Source organism: Capricornis sumatraensis, chromosome 10 (assembly GCF_032405125.1).
Source record: "Capricornis sumatraensis isolate serow.1 chromosome 10, serow.2, whole genome shotgun sequence".
Taxonomy (NCBI): domain Eukaryota; kingdom Metazoa; phylum Chordata; class Mammalia; order Artiodactyla; family Bovidae; genus Capricornis; species Capricornis sumatraensis.
The window spans coordinates 52,403,423-52,422,693 of NC_091078.1; the positions used below are offsets into that span (position 1 = coordinate 52,403,423).

The 19,271-nt window shown below is 47.7% G+C and overlaps 1 protein-coding gene across 2 annotated transcripts in view; it reads left to right on the forward strand.

Annotated features, from left to right (window-relative positions):
* Positions 1-19,271, forward strand: part of CMTM8 (CKLF like MARVEL transmembrane domain containing 8) — a 95,840-nt gene that overhangs the window by 68,428 nt on the left and 8,141 nt on the right. The gene's annotated exons all lie outside the window — the stretch shown is intronic.

Here is a 19,271-nt window from a genome sequence, read left to right on the forward strand (position 1 = left end):
ACACACTCTCTGGCCTCGTGCAGGCCTGTCTCTTTGCTTGTCCTGGTGTCCTTAGTGACTTCCATTCAGCTGTTGGAAGGAGGGAAAAAATGGAGTTTTACACAGATGTGCTATAAGTAGGTGCAATCCAGGAAAACTCAAGTTTACATGGAAACTAAATTAAAAGGTAATTCTGCTCCCAAACAGGATTTTAGGCATCTTGTGAATGGCACTTCTCTAAGGCTTATAAATTTTGATTTACAGTAACTTGATAATCTTTCAGGAAAAAAAATTGAGTGGTTTGAATTTGAAACTCTGAAATAAAACTGCCAAAATAATCCCATTGTATTTTTCTTAGTTGCAGAATATCAGATTTGGCACACAAGGAAGTTTTGGAGGGCAGCTGGAAGGGTCCATCCCAAACTGTCAAATTATATAAGCTGTTCCACAGCCTCCAGTAGTCCTTAATGTAGGAGATATTTCAATTTTTAGATGACAGGTCAGAAATACTGAAGTATGAAATACACGGATAAGAGAAACTGCCTGGTCAATCTTCAGTAACATGGTGAGTGGCCCCCTTTTCCATGTGAATTCTTTTCTGTTGCAGTAATAGGTAAACCTTCATTCAGTGAGTATTAAAGCTCAGGTATATATACTTATATCTGTGTTATAGAGGTATGTGACCCTCACCATTAGGAAAGCAACACTTACTTGTTTTTTTTTTTTTTTTTTGTGAAAGATCAACAAAATTGACAGATCCTTAGTGATAGTAAGAAAAGAGAAAAAAAGACTGAGACAAAATCAGAAATGAAAGAGGAAACATTAAAACTGATGCCACAGAAGTAAAAATGCTCTCAAGAGATTACTGCAAACAGTTATACATCAACAAATTGGACAGTCCAGAAAAAACAAATTTTGCAGTCCAGAAGAAACAAATTTTGTAGTCCAGAAGAAACAAACTTCTAGGAACATACTGTCTTTTACGACTGAGTCATAAGGAAACTGAAAATTTGAGCAGACCTATAACTTAGAAAGAGACTAAATCAGTCATCAAAAACCTCCCTCCAAAAAAGAACCCCGGACAAGATGGCTTCATTGGAGCATTTTAACAAACATTTAAAGGAGGCTTAATACCAGTCCTTCTCAAATAAAGTCCTTGACATAGAACTGTGTGTCAAGAGCTGTGTCTTCCCAGAAATTGAAGAGGAGAGAACATGTCCAGCTGTATTCTGTGGAGGCAAGCATTACCCTGATCCCAAAAGGAGACAAGGATCCTACAAGGAAATTGCAGATCAATGCCCCTGATGAACACAGATGCCAAAATCCTCCACAAGATACTAGCAAACAGAGTTCAACAACATGTTAAAGATAGTATATATCATGACCAGATGGACTTTATTACTGAATGCAAGGATGGTTCACCGTATGAAAGTTAATTAGTGTATATAACATACCACATTAACACAATGAAGAACAAAGGCTGCGTGATCATTTGTCAGGGAGTGTCTAACAGGAGGATTCCTACGTCCTGTGTCTCGCAAGTCCTTTGTTTCTTTTTAAGCGGAACAGCACGCTGCTCCCAGGAGCTGGGGTCATTGTGTGAGACAGGCTTCAATCTCCATTAGTAAACATTCTCTTTACGACAAAGCTGCTTAGTCTCAATCCCCTTTCTTGAGACATGGATTGTCTCCTGACCCTGTGGCCATCAGCATCCCTTGTTCCCTTGGTAACGGTTACTGTATGTTTGGCTTTCTCATCTTTATCACTGACGAAAGAAACTTCTTGTACTACAGCCTATATATACTCACAGAAAAATCATTAAAGCACCTTTGCTCCATCAGAGCTTGGGTCCCGTGTCTTTCTTTCTTTCTGTCTGTCTCTCTCTTCTGCTGATTTCCTAGAGCACAGAGACCCGTCTTGCTCACTCTCTTGCCCGGCCTTCTAAGACTCTCTCAAGAAGGCGCTCTGTGCCTTCACCCCCCCTTGAGAGGGCACCTGGTGCCTTCGTGAGAGACACAAGTCCTGTGTCAAGGACTTTATTGGTTTTTTGCGTAAACCAGGGAGTAAAGTATCAGCCTCTTTCTCTCTTTCACTTTCTTATCGTTGCCGCCGAACCACGAGGTCCCGGTCCATTAAAGGACCCCAACAATCATTTCAATTGATGAAGAAAAAACATCTGACAAAATTCGTCACCCTTTCGCAATGAAAATGCTCAGCAAACTGGGAACAAACTCCACTTAAGACTGTATATGAAAACCCATAGTTAGCATTGTACTCAGTGGTGAAAAACTGAAAGCTTTCCCTCTGAGATAAGGCAAGGATGTCCACTCTCCCTACTTCCATTCAACAGAGTACTTAAAGTCCTAAGCAAACTAGTCAAGAAAAAGAAATGAAAGTCATCCAGATAGGAAATGAAGGAATAAAGTTATCTTTCAGATATGACATCATCTTATATGTAGAAAACCCTAAATATTCCACCAAAAAAAAAAAAAAGCCACCGTTAGAACAAATTAATGAACTAAACAAACTTTCAGGATACAAAATCTACACACAGAAATTCATTCTACTTTAATAAGCTAACGTGGAACAGTCCAAAAAGGAAATTAAATAATCCCACTTACAACAGCATCAAAAAGAATAAAATACATTGGAATAAACTTAATCAAGGTGGCAAAAGATTTGTATCGTGAAAATTACAAAACACTGCTGAAAGAAATTAAAGAGGATGCAAATAAGTGGAAAGACATCTGTGTTTGTGATTGGAAGGCTTTATATTGTTAAAATGTTCATACTGCACAGAGCAGTCTACAAGTTCAATATAATCCTATCAAAACCCCAAAGGAATTTGTTTTTCAAAAGCAGGAAAAATTTCTAAAATTCATATAGAATTTCAGAAGATCCCAAACATCTAAAACATCTTGAGAAAGAAAAGCAAAGCTAACGTCCTTACACTTCCTGATTTCAAAACTTCCTGCAGTCATCAAAACAGTATGGTACTGGCATAAAGACAGATGTCAAGCTGAGTACTGTCACTATTTAACAGTCCCAAGGGAGTGGAATGTCTCTTACTGATTACCAGTCTCAGGAAGGACTCCAGACTCTTCTGCCATTGTATCTTGGTATTAGAGTTAGCAAGGAAAACACAAGTGATGGGGCAAGGCTTTACCTATATGGTGAACAGACGTCAGTTTCAATAGTGGACATCAGTAACTCCTCATTCGCTGGTTCCCCTCATTAGCCAACATGGGGCAGTTGGCCTGTGAGCACCCCTCTTAAGCCACAGTAGAAAGACCTCAACCCTTCCCTTGTGTAGTCTGAAATACCAAAAGCTGGGGGAGTGCCTGAGGGCTGTTGTGTACATGCTAACGCAGAACAAAGGAACATTCATTGTACTTCAAACAGGAAAAGTTATTCCCACACAAGGTGATAAGCCCTGCTCAGGCTCTCTGGGTTCTTTATCTCTTGGGTAATGCAATGTTCCAGGGCTGAGGCTCATTCTTATACAGCTGAGTGAGGGTCAGGAGACTGCACGGACAAGACTGCCTTTCCCAACAGCATGCAGCCCAGTGGGTCAGAACAGAGAGCCCAGCAATAAACCCTCCTGTCTGTGGTCCCAGGAGGCACTAGTGGTGAAGAACCCACCTGCCAGTGCAGAAGACTTAAGAGACATGGGTTCCATCCCTGGTTCTGGAAGATCCCTTGGAGGAGGGCATGGCAACCCACTCCAGTACTCTTGCCTGGAGAATCTCATGGACAGAGGAGCCTGGCAGGCTACAGTCCTCAGGGTCGCAAAGAGTCGGGCACGACTGAAGTGACTTAGCACGCAATCTATGGTCACATGATCTTCAACACAAGTGCCAAGGTGAGGCAACGGGGAAGGACAGTCTTTTCAACTAACGATACTGGGAAATGTGGATATCCACAGGCAGAAGGATGAAGCTGGATACATCCAATGAAGTTGGATACCTTACCTTACATCATATACAAAAAGGAACTCAAAATGAATTACAGACCTCAAGATAAGACCTGAATTATAGAACTCCTAAAAGAAAACATAGGGGGAAATCTTCATGACTGTGTATTCACCAGTGAGTTCTTGGATATAACACCCAAACCAGAAGCCAAAGTAGGGAAAATAGGACTATATCAAATTTAAAAATTTCTGCACAACAAAGGAAGCCATCTGCAGAGTGAAAAGGCAGCTGACAGAATGAGAGAACATATCTGCAAGTCAAGTATCTGATACAGAATTAGAGTCCAGAATATATAAAGAGCTCCTACAACTTAACAAGAGATTCAGTTTTTAAATGGGCAGAAAACTTGGCTGGACATTTCTCCAAAAAAGATACACAGATGGCCAACAACAAGCTCATGGAAAGCTGCTCAACATCACTGATCATTAAGGAAATGCAAATCAAAATCAAAAGAGATGTCACCTCACACCCAATGGGGTAGCAGCTATCAAAAAGACTCAATGACAAGTGTCGCCAAGAATGTGGAGAAATTGGAACCCTTGTGCCCTGCTGGTGGTGGTTTAGTCACCAAGTCGTGTCCGACTCTTTGCAACCCCATGGACTATAACCCACCAGGCTCCTCTGTCCATAGGATTCTCCAGGCAAGAATACTGGAGTGGGTAGCCATTTCCTTCTCCAGGGGATCTTCCTGATCCAGGGATTGAACCCAGGTCTCCTGCAGGCAGATTCTTTACCGACTGAGCTATGAGGGAAGCCACATGCCCTGCTGGTAGGAATGTGAAATACTACAGCTGCTATGGAAAAAAGTGTATAAACCTTCATCAAAAATGGAAAATAGAATTAACATTTAGGTGCTAGTCTCTCCTTCGGTGCCTGTTTGCTCCCTGAGTAAGAACACGCCTCTGCCGGGGACTTGCCGGGTGACTTCCACGGTGGAGGGCGTGGGTTTGACCCCTGGTTGGGGAACCAAGATTCCACTTGCCTCTCAACCCTCTTCACCTCCCCCCAAAAAGAACACACCTCTTTCTTACCCTCTGACGACCTGGGGCAAGGACTCCAGGGCTTTTCTGTCTGAAAAGGAAGGAAGGGAAGGGCCGGAGCTGATCTCCAGGGATACTCACGGGTCTGTCCAGCTGGTGCGGAGCTGCACCCTGGCACCCCTCCCAGCTCTCTCTCTGGGAGAGCGGGAACAGCATGGTGCCTTCCTGTTGGTGCCAGTCTTCCTGCCCGCAGCGTGTTTGCGCTTATCTCCTGACAGGTGTAGACTGAGCTGGTATCTGGGGGTCAGGTGCACTAGCTGGCAGGTGGAGGGACTCCGATGAGGTGTACATAAAAAGGTGGGGGTCGGACTCACCTTCAAACAGAGTTTGACATTCTTGATCGTTTCTAGGGGCCAGATGGTTGTCTTTCTCCATTTCCGCAGCTGTGACCTCACTGACCGTGGCCTTCGGCCCCCTCTGAGCCTGGTCTAGCTGGTACCAGGGGCATGTGATGCAGGTTGCCTGTCCCCAGGTGCTTCCTGGACTGGCCATTATGATGGATGTGTGCATGCATGCTCACTGTGTTGTGTCCGACTCTTTGCGACCCCATGGACGGAGCTCGGCAGGCTCCTCTGTTCATGGGATTCTCCTGGCAGGAATATTGGAGTGGGTTGCCGTTTCCTTCTCCAGGAATTATGATGTATAACTCACCCCAGTTTCCTTCGGTTTGAAACAAAAAGGCCTGATAATCATAAACCACGGAATCAAGAATGGCCTTTGCAGCTTCCTAGAAGGAAAGGGATCTGCCGCTTGAGGGATCCGAGCTCTCAGCCAAAGATGCACAGCCTTATTTTCTACTCTCAGAGGCAGTGAGACACCCACAAAGCATGTGGACGGAGGGAAGGACAGACTGCAGAGACCAGCGGCCCGGACAGACAGCTGCAGAGCTCCCCTACCTGGAATGCAGTGGTCCGGCTTCCTTGACATGAGAGTAACTTTCACACCCGCCGCTGTGGGGCGAGCGCCTGGCATCCTTGGCAGGGGGAAGCAGTTCATACCTCCGTGCTTGGCTTTTATTTCAGGCCTTTTAAGATTGACATTAAAGAGCGGCCGTGTGGCTCCTGACGTTGTACTGTTGACAGCGTGTGAACTGCTCTGTCTGATCTCCCTTTCTGGTGCCTCAGGGAGGACAGAGGTGGGAATCCCTGACCCCCATCATGGACACAGACTCACGGGGTTGGGGGGGGGGGAGCCCGTGCCCGCAGGGGGCCCTGATGCAGTGGTGGCAGCGTACAGGAAGACTAGTTCATGTGAGATGGGTTTTTTTGACCTCAGGTGGAGCTGTGCCCCTGTGGGCGGTCCTGGGAGGAGAGAATCCCCAGACCCGGCTTTGTAGACCGTGGTTTTCAACCTGCCCTTGCCCAGGGAGCGTGATCCTCTGCACCAGGTGGCTGCGTGTGTCTGAATGAGATCAGTGCTGGGAGTGGCAGTGCCGTGGACAGACAGCGATGCCGCTGAGAGGCAGGACGGCCGTGGCCATGGGGGTTGGAGCTTCCCTCCACGGAGAAGACGGAGGGGCTGCTTTGTGCTGACTCTCACCCCCCTGCACCCCACAATGCCTTTTTCCTCTTCCTTCCTACTGCTTCCTCCCTGTAAGCCTCTCTTTTCCTCCGCCTCCTCCTTTTTGGCAGCCCTGAGTCTTCACTGCTGCACAGCCTCTCCTCTAGTCGCGGCGAGTGGAGGCTGCTCTCTAGCTGCACTGGCGGGGCTTCTCGTTGCTGTGGCTCCTCTTGCTGCGGAGTGCGGACTCAGGAGTTGCGGTGCCTGGGCTTAGTTGCTCCGAGGCATGTGGGAATCTTCCCAGACCAGGGATTGAACCCATGTCTTTGCATTGGCAGGCGGATCCTTAGCTACTGAGCCATCAGGGACGTCCCCTATAAGCCTGTCATCTCTTTGCTGTTCCTTAAAAGGTATCCCTTTTCCTTCCCCCCTTTGCCCGCACTTCACCCAAACAGAAGGAAATCAGCAAGGAATTTTGCTGAAAGAAGCCAGCAAGGCTGGGAGCCAGGCGGGCATCCATCCTCAGAAGGCTCCCTCAGCCGTGGGGATGTAGGTGGCCTTGGGGTGTCGCTGAATCCAGTCTCCTCACCCTGAGAGTGTGGCTACGACTCGGTTCTATTTTCTGGAAGACTCTAAGCTCTCTGACCAGGACTGGCTGCTCCTTTGCTTAACCAGGACCATGAATGAAGTGTTATTCATGGATTCCTGGAGAATATTGGAGCTGGTGTGTGTCCTTTGTGAGGAGATCTTTGATCGAGTCAGTGTCACCCAAGATCCCTTGTAAGTCCCTGGTGCATGGGGCTCCTGAGGGAGTCAGAGAGAAGGGAGGAGGAAGGGCCTTCTCAGAGCCAAGCTGCTGGAGACTTGTGAGGACTCGAGTGTGGCCCGAGAGTGCATTTCTAACAAGCTCAGGGTGGTGCGGGCCGGCGGAGGGGCCGCCTATGTGGCCGCATTGCAGTGGGGACCACGCCCTCTGCCTCTGCAAGGCTCAGGGGCAGAGGCTGGCAGATGACGGCCCACCTGCCCTCCGTTTCGTCGGCTGCGCTCGATCTCTGCTGTGGTGTGCACGGGCTTCCCGTGCCACGGAGCTTGAGCTCTAGAGCACTCGGATTCCCTGGTTGGGACGTGCTGGCTTAGTTGCCCTGCAGCATGTGAGATCTTAGTTCCCCGACCAAAGGTTGAACCTGAGTCCCTTTATTTTTTTAATTGGAGGATAATCGCTTTTCAATGTTGCATTAGTTTCTGCTGTACAACAAGGTGAATTAGCTCTAAGTATACATATACCCCCTCCCTCTTGAGCCCCCTTCCCAGCAGCCCCCACCCCACCCCTCTAGGTCCTCGCAGAGCGCAGAGCCCTGTTCCCCGTGTCCTGCGGCCACTTCCCACCAGCCAGCTGTTTCGCACATGGTGGTGTGTGGGTTTCAGTGCTGTGCTGTCCATCGTCCCACCCTCTCCTTCCCCGGCTGTGTCCACAAGTGTGTTCTCTGTGTCTGCATCTCTATTCCTGTGAAAGGTGGATTCCTAACCCCTGGACCGCCAGGGAAGGCCCTGCCGCCTGCTTTTGTAGTTTTCGTGGAACACAGTTACTCCCATCCTCCTGCATGTGTCTGTGGCCCCTTTCATGCCCCAGGGGCAGAATTGAGTCGTCGTGATGGAGATCATGTGGCCCAGAAAGCCCAAAATGTTTACTCGGTAGCCTTTGCCAGAAAAAAACGTGCCAGCACCTCCTCTAGCATGTCCTTGACCCCTGAGCCCCGTGGTTCTAACTACAAGAACAGACTCCATTTTCTTCCACTGGCTAAATAGTCTTGGACCCTGAACTGCCAAGATGCCAACTCTGCTAAGCATCCTCTGGAGGAGGAAAATAAGAGACTGATGACTGCTGTTTACCTAGATCTTTGGAGATCACAAAACACCTGCAGACCTTGCAGCAACCTTGATAGTGCTGTACCCATCTTATGGAGGCACAGACTGAGGCCTAGAGGGGACAGAAAGTTAGTGATGAACCTAGGTCTTTGGTTCTCCCTACCTCCCACTCTGCTTCTTGGATACAGCCCACGTTGGATGCACTTGGCGTGCGAGTCATCTCTAACGTGCATGCTAAATCGCTCTTGTCGTGTCCTACTCTTTGAAACCCTGTGGACTGTAGCCCGCCAGGCTCCTCTGTCCATGGGATTCTTCAGGCAAGAATACTGGAGTGGGTAGCCATTCTCTTCTCCAGGGGATCCTCTAGAGATCGAACCCACATCTCTTACGTCTCCAGCTTTGGCAGGCAGGTTCTTTACCCGTAGCGTCCCTGGGAAGCTCTTACTGTGTAACAGATCCCCCAAGCGTCACAGCTTCAAACAGCAGTAAACACGCGTTACCACTTGCAGTGTCTGCGGACCCGGAGTTCAGGATCCACTTAGCTGGGCAGTTCTGGCTCAGGTGGTTACCTGAGGGTCAGTCTGGTATCTTCATGGGTTGCAGTCAGTTAAGGCTTGACTGAGCCTGGAAATCCACTTCCAAGGCAGTCGCTCACCTGGCGGGCAGGTTGGTGCAGGCCGCCCTGGAGACCTTGTTCCTCTCTCTCTGGTTCTCCCCTCAAGGCCACTTCAGTGTGCTCACAACATGATCCTTTCCACGACTTAGTCTTCCAAATCACGCAGCGTCATTTCTGCCACACACGGTTCATCAGAATCATTGGAGAAGGAAATGGCAGCCCACTGCAGTATTCTTGCCTGGAGAATCCCATGGACGGAGGAGCCTGGTGGGCTACAGTCCACGGGTCGCAAACAGTCGGACATGACTGAGCGACTTCACTTTCACTTTCACTGTATCCAAGAAGTGCATCCAAGCATTTGTAGATGTATGTATTTACATTTTCTTTAACCCCAGAAGCATTTTACATTGCTGCAGCTGCTTAGTCACTTCAGTCATGTGACCCCCTGGACTGTAGCCTGCTGGGCTCCTCTGTCCATGGGATTCTCGAGGCAAGAGTACTGCAGTGGGTTGTCATGCCCTCCTCCAAGAGATCTTCCTGACCCAGGGATCGAACCTGGGTCTCCTGCATTGCTGGCAGATTCTTTACCGCTGAGCCATCAAGGAAGCCCATTTTGTTTTGTGGTATAGCCAGTTAACAATGTTGTGGTGGTTTCAGATAAACAGTGAAAGGACTCAGCCATACCATATACATGTATCCGTTCTCCCCCAAACCCCACTCCCATTCAGGCAGGCTACCTCCCATTAAACACAGATCTAGTTTTAAACCAGCCCAGTGTGCAGATTCCCATTCCGTTGCCTGCTGGCACTATTGGGCTTCTGTGGACTCCCTCAGTGATTGCCATTTTTAAATGTTTGCTTGCTTATTTGCCTGTGTCGAGTCTTCATTGTGGCAGGTGGGGTCTTCACTGTGTCGCCCGGGATCTTTTGTTTCAGAGCATGGACTCTCTAGTGGTAGCACACGAGCTTAGTAGTTGCTCTGCAGCATGTGGGATCTTAGTTCCCTGACTGGGGCTCGAACCCGTGTCCCCTGCATTGCACAGTGGATTCTTAACCCCTGGGCCAGCAGAGAAGGCCCCCTCAGTGATTTAATTGGCCGTACATGTCAGACTATAAAGTTCTGAGTAAAAGCAGGGTGCAGTCACACCCTGGCATCACCTAGGCTCAAGCCTTGTTCTGCTCTGCAGCCCCTGAAGGTCCCCTATAGTGGTATTTGCGGGGGGGTCAAGGAGGGCCAGGGGGAGACACTCACTTTCTTGGCATGTATGGAAGTGGGAAGATGACCAAGAAGAACGTGGTTCAAAGTGCCCCCCCCCCCCGCCCCCCACACCACACCAGGTCATTCAGACCTGGATCTCCTAGGTCCTGGTGACCTACTCCCATTTGAAAACAGTTTTTCTAACTCGACCTTCCCCGCCTCCCAGATCAGAAAGCAGAGGCCCAAAGAGGCACAGTTTCTTGTTGGCGAAAGCAGCAGGTATTAAGCACACTTCAGTAAAACTTCGTAGGGGTGCACAGATTAAACTTGCCTTTCCAAGTCTTTGTGTTGGTTAATCCTTACTGCAGCTGCTGCCCACATTTCTTGTCAGATCTCTTTCCAGGCTACGTCTGAGTCTAATGGATAAGTCCTAGACCAAGTTTGTTCTTCTGTGTCTTGCCACCTCTGTGGAATGTGCTTCAAGTGGAGAAACTCCTCTAGACAGATGGTAAACTCTGATTTCTTCCCACTGAACAGGGATGGGAGCTCCTGAATCTTGCATAAGCAGGGTTTGGTCACCCTCTAGTGGATAAATGGAAAAGGTGGCCATGCTTGCTGAAGAGAAATGCTGCTGATAATTGCTTTATAATATTGTAAAGCAGTTACCCTCCAATTAAAAGAAATCAAAAAAAGGAAAAAATAGATTCTTAAATTTAAGATACATACATTTGACATATGGATGGAGAATTTCTTGAAATCTAATTTTAACTACCTGCCATGTAACCAGTATGTGATAAAACAACTTATTGACCATTACTAATAGAAACTTGGGCTTCCTTGGTGGCTCAGCTAGGAAAGAATCTGCCTTCAGTGCAGGAGACCCAGGTTTGATCCATGGGTCGGGAAGATCCCCTGGAGAAGGGAATGGCAACCCACTCCAGTATTCTGGCCTGGAGAATCCCATGGACAGAGAAGCCTGGCAGCCTACAGTCCATGGGGTCGCAAACAGTCGGACACGACTGACGCAATAGAAACTCAACAGAAGAGAAGCGCTGCTGACCTGTGATGTGGGGGTAACTCTGAAAGCTCCCCTGGTGTTGGGAATCATCCTGAGGAGTGTGTGGTTCTTTGATGGTGCACAGAAGAGATACAGGCCTATTGTTCTGTCATCTCCTGTGGCCCAATATATTAACGATCTGATTCGTTTACAACAAGGCAGGAGACAAATGAAACAACAGTATGTGCGCGTGTGTATATTTCCTGATGCAGAGATAAGCCCGATGGTCCACAGCAGTGGTCCCCACCCTTTTTGGCACCAGGGATCAGTTTGGGGCTGATTGAACCGCATTACATTTATTGCACGCTTTATTTCTATTATTATTATATCAGCTCCACCTCAGATCCTCAGGCATCAGATGTCAGAGGTTGGGGACCGTTGGTCAACAAGGTTGGCTACATTTTTTCTATAAAGGGCTTGGTAGATACTTTAGGCTTGGCAGCCAAAGACCATGGACCCTGGTAGCATGGAAACAGCCTTAGATGGTGCTTAAATGAATGAGCGTTGGCTACATTTGCGGGCTGTGCGTAACGGGCCATGGGCTGAGGGAGCCATGGGCCACGGTTATCAGCCCCTGTGCAGAAGAAGGAGCTGGACTGCGCTCATCTCTCGCACAAGGCAGTCAAGTCCTTAGGGGCCGGCATTCATGCCCTACTCACCTTTGGACGCTTGAGCGCCCAGCACTGCATCTGGCTGGCAGCAGAGCTGCTCTGGTGCCAGCCTCTGTCGGGTCTCCGCTGTGGCCTGCGGGCTTCCCCTCGTTATGGTGCACAGGCCGCTCTCAACGTGGAGCAGGGGCTCTCGCTCACGCAGGCTGAGTGGCTGTGCTCTGAGGACTTAGTTGCTCCTTGGCATGTGGCTCTTAGTTCCTGGACCAGGGATCGAACCACCGTCCCCTGCATTGGAAGGTGAATTCTTAAGCGCTGGACCACCAGGGAAGTCCCTGCCTACTCAGTCTTCATCTGCTTCTGACCATCCAGATGTGGTTGGGACCTTGTTCTTAAAGGTCTGTATCAGCCTAGTTTCCTTGTGTAGAACTTGTCACAGTTCATAGTCAGATATCCATTGATGGACCTTCTCTGGAGGCAGAAATGTCTGCTTCACTCAGCATGACACCACCAGGGCACGCTCAGTGAGCTTTTTGATTGACTGTTGTCACATGTGTGTGGTATTAAACGTAGCAAGAGGACACCACTCAGCATAGTCACACTGTGCGGGTCTCTCCTTGCGGGACACGTAAGAGTGACTCTGCAGGAGCCGGTCTCCAATGCTACTACCTTATTGCAGGGAGTCAATATGGTAAATGATTTCTAGCCCAATGAGGTATTTCAGAGGCGTGCTGAGCTCACCTGCTGGATCAGCGCAGCTCCGAGGGGCAAAGGCAGCTGGAAACAGCTGGTACATTGCTCTCAGGGTAGCCTAGTTCATCATCAGAAGTCACCTATCTATTTTGAAGATGGAAAGGCAGATGGTAATCATGCTCGTTCCAAGCTAAAGTCAGAAAGAAATCAGCCAGCTTTGGCTGATAAGCCCTGGCTCATAAGAGACGCTCAGTAGACATTTGAATAAACGAGACCCTTTGAACTCCTCTCTGCACCAGAACAGCTGTCACAAGGCCCAGAGGCTTCACAGGCAGGAGGGTCCTCATGGACAAACTCAGTGTCATTTTTCAAAACCTAAGGCATCTGTTTCCTTGGTTCGCAGGACATGGGGTATGGAAGCTGTGCATGGGTGAGTACACACAGCCAGGCTCAGTGACAGCCTCAAGAGGTCACCAGGTGGAAGGCTTTCAACATAAAAAAAGTTTTCTTCATAGAAAAACCTGGATATCTGGTGCCATTTGGGGGTGGGAGTGGGGATGGGGCAAGGAATCTTATTCCTCAAGGTAGGAATTGAAGAATTCAGTTCACTGCATCATCTCTTGCTTTTCTGTTTAAACATTTATTTATTTGGCTGTGCCGAGTCTTAGTTGCAGCATGTGGGATCTTTAGTTGTGGCAGGTGGGATCTAAGTCCCTGACCAGGATTCAAACCCAGGCCCCCCTGCATTGGGAGCTCAGAGTCTTAGCCGCTGGACCACCAGGGAAGTCCCATCCGTATTGCTTTCCTCCTCCTTGTTATCATTTGTTCAGGTCAGTATCCAATATTTATTATCATCTCTATGTAAATATGAGAGTCGCGTATTAGAGTGAACTGGTAACTACAAACAACTCCTGTAGTTTCTTTTGCTTTTCACTGAAGTCAGTAACATGCATAATTTTTAAAAATTTGCTCACTTGTCTTTGTAGCTAATTGTTGTCACATTTGTCCAGTAGCTTTTCAGTAATGTCTCCCGGAAGCCAGTCCCATCAGGCAATGAGTTCTCATTTTTCACTTGGACAGATTTCTCTGGGGGATCTCCCTTCACCTTGAAACTCCTTAATGTCTTGTTCTCTGGATCCCTTATCGTCCTCTTTCTTGGCTTCCTCCCTCACTTGGGGTGGAGCAAGTTCCCTAGTAGTCTCACCAGGTGAAAAAGTAGGGAAAATAACCTTCAGCGTGGTGCTGACGGCCGTCACCGTGCCTGTCTTCTGAGTCACTTGGCTCCAATCTGACCTGGTTTCCGTCTGTGCCTGGGTGCCTATCATGTCTAGATTTCTGCTCCTCTGGGGGCTTACCAGAGCTCTGTTGGCTTACTCTTTTGTTCCTCTTTTAGAGTTTATGCCCTCATTTTGTTGGGTCACATCCTTCAGTAGGTTCCTGAGAAAGAATGTGTGGAAGGTGGGTTTTTTTAGACTTGTGTATCTGGGGGAAAAAAAAAAAAAGTGTCTGCCTCTTGCTCTTCATTGCTAATTTTCCTGGGTCATTTCTGGGTTAGAAATCACTTTCTCATCTGAAACCATTTGTCGTTATTTTCTAACATCCTGTCTGCTTTTGGAAAAGTGAAAAGCCATTCTGGTTTCTGATCCTTGGTGGGTCTTTGGTCGTTCGAAGCATCTTTGCACCTGAGGTTCTAAGATTTCATGCTGAACCTCAGCTGAGTCTGTTTTCATCCATTGTGCTGGGTACTCAGGGGAGCCCCTTCTAGGTGGACATTCATCCAAGCTTCAAAAAAATATGTTACTTTTGTCTCCTTTCCTATTCATCTCATTCTGATGAAAGTTTTAAAAGGGTTTGGGAAAGGAACAAAATTAGATTCATGTGTTCATTTTGACATCTTTCCCCCAAAACCTAAAATATATGCCAAAGCTATAGGAATTGGCACTGGCATGGCAGTGCCAGGTGGAGGTGATGGGGCTTCCCTGGTGGCTCAGCGGTAAAGAACCTGCCTGCCAATGCAGGAGACACAGGATATGCAGGTTCAGTCCCTGGGCCGAGAAGATCCCCTGGAGGAGGAAATGGTAACCAGCTTCAGTATTGTTTTTTAATTTAAATTTATTTATTTTAATTACTAGGCTAATTACTTTACAATATTGTATTGGTTCTGCCACATATCAACATGAATCCGCCACGGGTGTACACGTGTTCCCCATCCTGAACCCCCTTCCCACCTCCCCACCTCCCCGTACCATCCTTCCGGGTCATCCCAGTGCACCAGCCCCGAGCATCCTGTATCGAACCTGGAGGGGCGATTCGTTTCTTGTATATTGTATGTGTTTCAGTGCCATTCAGCTTCAGTATTCTTGCCAGGAAAATCCCACGGACAGAGGAGCCTGGTGGGCTAAGGTCCTTGGGGTCACGAAGAGTTGGACACGACTGAGCGAGCGATTGAGCACAGCACATAGCAGCCAGTACAGATGAGTGGGGCAGAATAAAGATTTCAGACACTGACCCAGAATATGAGACATCACTGACCCAGAATATGAGAGGCCACTGACCCAGTATATGAGACGCCACTGACCCAGTATATGAGATGCCACTGACCCAGGATATGAGACGTCACTGACCCAGTATATGAGACGCCACTGACCCAGTATATGAGACGCCACTGACCCAGGATATGAGACGTCACTGACCCAGTATATGAGACGCCACTGACCCAGGATATGAGACGTCACCAGTATGTGATGACGGATCACCTGACCATCTGTGAGAAAGAAATAAAATTGGACCTTCTTCACCCCATCTGTAGAACTCTGTTCTAGTCTGTTTAAAGATTAAGCAAACACACAAAGCTCTCAGAAAATACCAGAGAATATTTTTATGATATGGGTTCTGAGGAAGCCCTTCCTAAGGACATAGGAATAAAAGGAGGCTCAAAGAGTGACCTATCGATTGTGTAAAAATTTTAAACTCTCGTGTGACTGAAGTTTAAAAAGTAAACTGCATGGAAAAGATGGCCGCATGTGTTGCTATTACTGTTCCTGCTATGTAAAGATTTCTACAGATCAGTAAGGACATGATTTTGTACAAATATCAGGAAATCAGAACTGGAAGTGGCTAATAAGCCTTTGGGAAGATGCTCTTCCCTCCTCACGACTGATCAGGAAAATGCGAGCTAAAATAAGAAGGATACTGTACGTCAGTGGCTCTTAGTGTGCAACAGCACCATTTGGGAGTTTGTTAGAAACACAGATGCTCAGGTCCCTTCCTAGATCTACTACTGAGCACAACCTCGGGCACGGAGCCTCTTCACCTGAGGGTTAATGAGCCTTTCGGGTGATTCTCTGATGTTTGAGAACCGGTGCTGTGAAAACACGGTGGTGTGTCGTGGATGAACCTCACGTTGCTGAGTGAGAGAAACCACGCATGGGGGTGTAGACAATAAGGTTCCATGTCTTTGAAGTTCCAGACCAGGGATGATAGAAACCGGGGGACTTGCTCCCCTCGGAGGAAGAAGTTAACTAGGAGTGAGGGTGGAGCCCCCAGGTGCCCTATTTCTTGAGATCGATGCTGGTGACACAGGTTAGTCCAGTTTGTAAAGATCCATGGATCTGTATGCTTAGGGTTTGTGCACTTTTCTCTGTGCTGTACTTCAGCCAAGCAGTGAAAGGCAAAACATGAGCTCTCTCTCTCTCTCTTTTTTAAAATCAGGTTTTTAATCATTTAAGACCTGGGCATTTAATGAGGTTGGAAAGGAAGAGCAGGCATGCTCTGATGAGAAGATGAGTTAGCACAAGACTTTTGATGGCTAATTTGACAGTACCTCTGAAGCTTAAAATAGCCTAGAAATTGCATTTCTAAGACTATTATCCGGGAATTTGGGTTTGCAGGGGCATACATTCTGCAAGAATGTTCCCTGGACATGTTTTGTAGAAGCATGAAGGTGACAACTTTAATTTTTCTCCATAGGGAGAAGGTCCCATGAATTATGGAAAACTGGGCAGCTGTTAAGAATTGACGTAGATCTGGAAGGAGGGCCTCCGTGGTACGGCTGACCGAAAGACAGAAGTTATAGGCACCACATACCGAGTGATCCATATTTTTAAAGGAAAAAGAAAAGGATTTGCAGGTGGTGATGATAGTGATAAATGCAAGCGAAAGAAACTAAGAAGGGTAGACATAAAATTTTTATGTTGGTTTCTCTTGAGAATTTACAACTGGTAGCTGGAGGTTATAACTTCTTTGTGTGCTGTATATATGTTTCGTCTACTGCCATGTTTATTTTTGCCTGCATTTATCACTTTCAAAAGTTTTTTTTAGGTCTCAGATTTACCATTCCAAAAAACGTGTTAGCCTAAATAATGCTTGTCAGTGAAAACAAACAGTATTTACCATTCCAAAAAACGTGTTAGCCTAAATAATGCTTGTCAGTGAAAAACAAACAGTATTTTTGAAGTCTAAACAAATAAAGATGTAGAGCTTATGTTGAATACGCGCACACACACAGACACACACACACACAGACACACACAGACACACACAGACACACACACACACACCAGGAGATGAGCATTTTTGTAGAGTGGTTTTCATCAGCGTTGGTTATAGTGAGAGACAAAAGTTGCTTCTGAGTGTGTTTCAGTTGCCCAAGAAATTCACTTGCATAGGAATTTTCTTGAAGACAATTTTCAAAAAAACTGTCTTTTCTTGACAGTTCTTTCCCTGTGTTTGCTGAGATCTTGGGTCAAAGATTCCTACTCTTTGACAGATGGCTCAGTTAGAGATATCGTCCTTGTCTGTAAAAGATAACCACTGCTAGCACGTTAGACAGAGCATCTCTGGACAGTGGACCTCACTTGCTTTTAATAATGAAAAGCATTTTCACATTCAGAGTCAAGAGCTCTTAGTTAAGCCCTTGTACCCACTCCAGTGTTCTTGCCTGGAGAATCCCAGGGACGGGGGAGCCTGGTGGGCTGCCGTCTATGGGGTCGCACAGAGTTGGACACGGCTGAAGCGACTTAGCAGTAGCAGCAACAGCAGCAGCTGGATATGAGCTTGTCCTGGCAACTCTCAAACCCTTGCACGCTCCTGGAGAGACACCAGCCCCGTTAGCAGTGGCTCCTCCCGTGGTTATTTCCTGGGTGTGTCCTCAACAAAGGACCCTTCCCACCCCTTCAGTTTGAATCAAGAAGCCCTTGATGTTATTTCAGATCCTGCCATGCCAGGTGACATGTGTTGCCTGTCCTGTTGATACAATGGGATGTCACATCTGTGTGTATAGGTTTCCTGTCAGTTATGATGAATTCTGGACCATAACCCCAGGGGTGTGAGTCTTAACACTTTCTGGAATTTTATCCTGTTTGATACTTCGCTTTCAGTAAATTCCTTTGCCACAGGTGTGAGCCCCAAAGTACGTAAACGCTTCTTCAGATTCACATACGACATTGGGCAGATAAAAGAAGCTCAACTTTCAGCTCCAAGGAGGGAAAGTAGCAGTGTTCAGAGTCTACTCTCTGCTCTCCCAGGCAGACATCCAGACTTGGACAGGGACGTGGGCTTGTCTCCAGGAGCACTTTCAAGTTCCCCTGGAAACCTGTCTTAGTGATGCTAAGTGATGCTCACAGGAAGTCTTCCTTCCTAAAGCAGAACTTGAGCTCTTCCCCTGGACCAACCACTTCTAATCCCATCCCGAGGTCCCAGCTCGCTCCAGTGGGACAGGTTGTAACCTGAGCCCAGGTCAGCCCTGTTAACCTGTTCCTGTATTTCATCTTTTCAGCTGAGAAGGTGACACCCTGATCCACTGGGGAGTTTTTCCAGAGACCCGGGTGTAATTCCACTTTATTGTAAGCTAGTCCATCAAATCCGTGACGGTCCTGACTCCTGAAATTTGCCTTGAATCATTCACTTCCCAGTACTCACCAGCGTCTTAATCTTAAACACATTGTCTTCTTCCACTTGGATTATTACAACAGTCTCTGAATTTGTCTCTCCACCCCCCCACCCAGCCACCTACATGCCCGTTCTTGCCACGCAGCCAAAGTGATCTTAACCAAAACTTAACCTGTTCATATCATTGTCTTGCTCAAAACCCTCCCTTAGCTCGTAGGATTAAGTCCAAAGTCCTTAGGTGTCCTGGCCCACAGAATCTGACCATCGCCAAGCCTTCTACCGTCTTGTACCCATGTCCTACACTTTTCTACAGGTTCTAGAAGGCCCTTCCCCTGCAGCTGTCTGCTCACATCATGCCCTCTGCCTGGGACAGCATCCGCCCAGCCGTCTGCATAGCTCTTAGTGGGTCTTCAGGCTCTTCCTCAGCATGGGCCCCTCTGATACTTGCCGTTCCTGCCCGCAAGCTCACAGCCCCGTTCCCGAAAGCTCACAGCCTCGTTAGAGACTCTGCTCACACCCTTTATTTCCTTCATAGCATGTTCACGATTGTGACTGTTCGTATATCTCCCCTCACGAGACTCTTAAGTGGTGCATGAGCAGGTCAGCTCGGTTCCTGCCTGGCCCTGTCCTCAGGGCCCATGAGCAGGAAGCCCAGCCCGTGGTAAGTGCTCAGGTGTCAAGGCCAAGTGACCAGAGAGATCGGAGTCTGTTTTGTGTCACACCCACGGAGAGAGCTGAGACAGGAAGGAAGCTGCTTGCTCTGAGTCATACTCAGCCAGCGCCCACCGCGGACACCTGATGCTATCTCCTGGGGACAGGGTTTAGAGGCCAGCTTTCCTGTGACTCAGGAAT